The sequence below is a fragment of the Anomaloglossus baeobatrachus genome, unplaced genomic scaffold (assembly GCF_048569485.1).
Source record: "Anomaloglossus baeobatrachus isolate aAnoBae1 unplaced genomic scaffold, aAnoBae1.hap1 Scaffold_294, whole genome shotgun sequence".
NCBI classification, from domain to species: Eukaryota; Metazoa; Chordata; class Amphibia; order Anura; family Aromobatidae; genus Anomaloglossus; species Anomaloglossus baeobatrachus.
The window spans coordinates 288,142-291,563 of NW_027442384.1; the positions used below are offsets into that span (position 1 = coordinate 288,142).

Below are 3,422 nucleotides of genomic sequence, written 5' to 3' on the forward strand. Positions count from 1 at the left end.
TCCTTTTGCACAAATAAAGAATTTTCAGCATTCCAAGAGTTCTTTTCTTACGTTATTGATCACTATAGTGTGCCAGAGCTATTTCTATTGAATTGACTCTTATTTTTTCTGAGCACCTGCTATATACACAGTGAGCCAGACATATTCAAGTTTCATTCAGAAGGCAGAGGGAAGCCTTAGCAGCTGAGCCTATATCTTGGCTTGTGAGCATTAGAACAGGCCGGCGATTACAGGGTAACATGAAAAATGTCCAGCTTGCATTATGACTAGAACATGACAATATCCTTTTAAGTACTAACCTATGATGCGTTCCTAAGCAGTTGATGTTATATGTTCTACATTTCATTTTCTGCATACTTTACAAGTAGTAGAATTTGCTTTGATATAGGCAACTGGATTTTCACAATGAAAAGGCAAAGGATAACGCCCGAAAAAGACGCCATACATTATGTCAGTGCCATCACTGACAAACCTGGATTGACCATGAAATACATCAATCCCCTTAAAGGTGAGTTAAAACAAGTTTTAACTAAATTGCCTTAATATTGTCATGCATTAGAATGACTGTCTTAGGTAATGAAAAATATTTTCTACAGGAAGAGGAGTGTTTGCTGAAACTGAAATCGAAAAAGGGAGTTTTGTTGCAGAATATCGAGGCGAGCTCACGTATGCACTTACGATGGTAGACAACTACTCGAGATTTATGGTTGTGGTACAAGTCAAAGATCTAATGGCCCATACTGCAGCGAAGGTCTTCCAAGCACACTTATGCAGACCTCATGGCTACTCAGAGAGAGTCCTCACAGATCAAGGCACAGCCTTTGAAGCGGAAATCTTCAAGGACTTCTGCAGCTTTTACCGATGCAGGAAGATGCGCACTACACCCTACCATGCTCAAACCAATGGTTATCAACCTGCTCAGGACTTTACCCCATATTCCAGATGTGGCCTTACAAGTGATTTATAGAGGGGTAACAATACGTTGGGATCACCGGATCTAATCTCCCTTTTTATACACCCTAAAATCTTGTTTGCTTTAGAATAAACAATAACATCATAAAGGTATAGCAGTACCGTTTCAAAGTTTCGGTGTCCCAAGCAGCATTCCATCAGCCTCTGGAAGGTTCCTGGCAAATTGCACAGCTCGAAGGGCATGCTTTTGAACTCGCAGAGACCCATCGGGGTGGCAAAGGCGGTCTTCTCCCGGTCTGCCTCAGCAACGGACACTTGCCAATAGCGACTAGTGAGATCAAGGGTAGAAAAATAATTTGCAGTTCTCAATGCAGCTAGCTATTCCTCAATACAGGGGAGTGGTGCTGTCCTTCTTCTTTAACAGGACCAACGGAGCTGCCCAGAGGCTACAACTGTCACGGATAACCCCAGCCTCCTTCATGTTGCTCAACATGTCCTTGGTACACTGGTAATGTGCAGGTAGTTTTGGCTTATATCTCTCTTTGATGGGTGGGTGTGCACTTGTGGGGATGTAGTGTTTGACCCCTTTTATTCTTCTAAAGTCTAGCGGATGTTTGCTGAAGACTTGCTCGTATTCTTGCACTAGCCTGTAGACCCCCTTCTTGTGATGTGAAGGTGTGGAGTCAGTGCCTACGTGTAATTCCTTACACCACTCCTATGGCTGACTTGGTGAGCTGTCACTGAATGGGTGGGCTGAAGCAATGGTGGATGCTGCTGTTTGGATAGCATGTGTATCTACTGAGAACAGCTTATCAATGGTGGCAAATCGGAGCAGCTTAATTTCTTGCTCTCCGCAGTTCAACACTCTCATGGGCACTCTTCCCTTCCATATTAATGAATAAAACTATGATGTAAATAGCATATAGATACCCCACAAATGTAGATAAAAGTAGGTTATGGGAAAAGGGGGAAGAGAGAAACAGGAAAATAGTGGAATAAAGTATACCTTCCAGGTGGGAGAGGAAATGGCAGCACAGCCAGTGGAGGTGAAGCAAGGGGAGCCTGCAACTAAAGAGTTGAGAGCGTTATCACATGGTGACTGAGCCTGATTGTAACGGGAGCATAGAGGTGCCGATCCTGTCTTACCTGCGTTGGTGTAGAAGTGGGTGTCCTGTGGTGGAGTCAGCTATGTGCAGTGGTGGCCGTGGGTTCTTTTATGTGCGACCGTAGTAATAGCTGCGCCCACTTCCTGTATGGGAGTGGAATGCAGTGAGGGTAATGGAACGCACGCCTGCGCATTTGTGTTTAACGTCGCGCATGTGCAGAACGGAGAAAAGGCTGCGCTCACTTCCTAATGAAAGGGAGTGAGACGCATCTGGGAAGGGAAGGGAAAAGATTAGGGTTTGGGGATGATGAAAGGGCTTTCTACGGACAAGGATGGCAAAGGGTGGCAGTGACGGAAAGTCAGGCAGCCTGTCCTGTCCTGTCCTGTCCGTCCGTCTTTTTGTATCATGAATTGGAAAGACTGCAAGGGGGAGGGGAGGTGCTTGTGTCCAAAAGGAGGAGTTATTCAGATTCATTGCAGTGGGCGGCGGCTGCAAAAAGCACCATTCTTCTTGTTTTTGCTCTGCAAAACAGCCTTTTCAAGGGTTGGCTTGGGTGACAAAATGTCTTCTGTAGGCGTGGGTTTGTCTCCCTCTCCCTAAGATGTGTCCGGTATAGGCCAGGGTGCCACTCAAGGCCGTAACCAATTCGGGTTATAGCTTCTCGGCCTTTTGGCTAAGATCAAGTGTAGTTTCGGAGGACGCTACCTTGGTCGGTACTGGAAGGTGCCTGGGATTGCACGTCTGCCGGCCTTGAGGAAGTGTGTGCGCCTTCTGGTGACACATAGCCCTCTTGTGCCTGGACGGTTCCCAGGCAACGGGAGGCGATCACCTTTGTTATTTTGAAGTCCTACTGATAAACAGAAAAAAAAAAAAATTAAATCTGTTCTTATCAGTTTAATATCTGATACGTCCCCTCTCTGGGGACCATATATTAAATGGATTTTTAGAACAAGGAGATGGAAAAAATCTTGCTCTGTCCACTCCACGCATTGACCTGGTATTGCAGTACCTCCAGGACCGGTGCACCCCTTCTTAACCCAGTTTCCAAAAGCAGAACTCAATTCACCTGATTCAAATGAGCCCCATTAGTGAATTGAAAGAAAGCAAAAACTTTATATGCACCTCAATTTGGCCAATTCACTTTTCACACTTTCACCCTTTTTTTTATCTTTCACACCTTTTACTTGCTTTATTGATGCAAAAAGCTGTGCCAAATAGCAAACTCATCTCCACTCAACTTGACCAACTCTGCTATGTCCCGTGCAGTATCTTATTCTCAGTCTTATCTAGATCATTTGCAATTGAATAGAATAGATCCCTTTTGGCTGCTTATGACTGTGTAAAATATGTAGTTTTACTGGGCTGGGATGAGAGAATCCATTGAAGCATGGTGTAGGGATTGTG

At 44.8% G+C, this 3,422-nt stretch overlaps 1 pseudogene; it reads left to right on the forward strand.

The window, feature by feature from the left end:
- Nucleotides 1–2,842: 2,842 nt before the first annotated feature.
- Nucleotides 2,843–3,049, forward strand: LOC142267236 (U2 spliceosomal RNA; annotated as a pseudogene).
- Nucleotides 3,050–3,422: the final 373 nt, after the last annotated feature.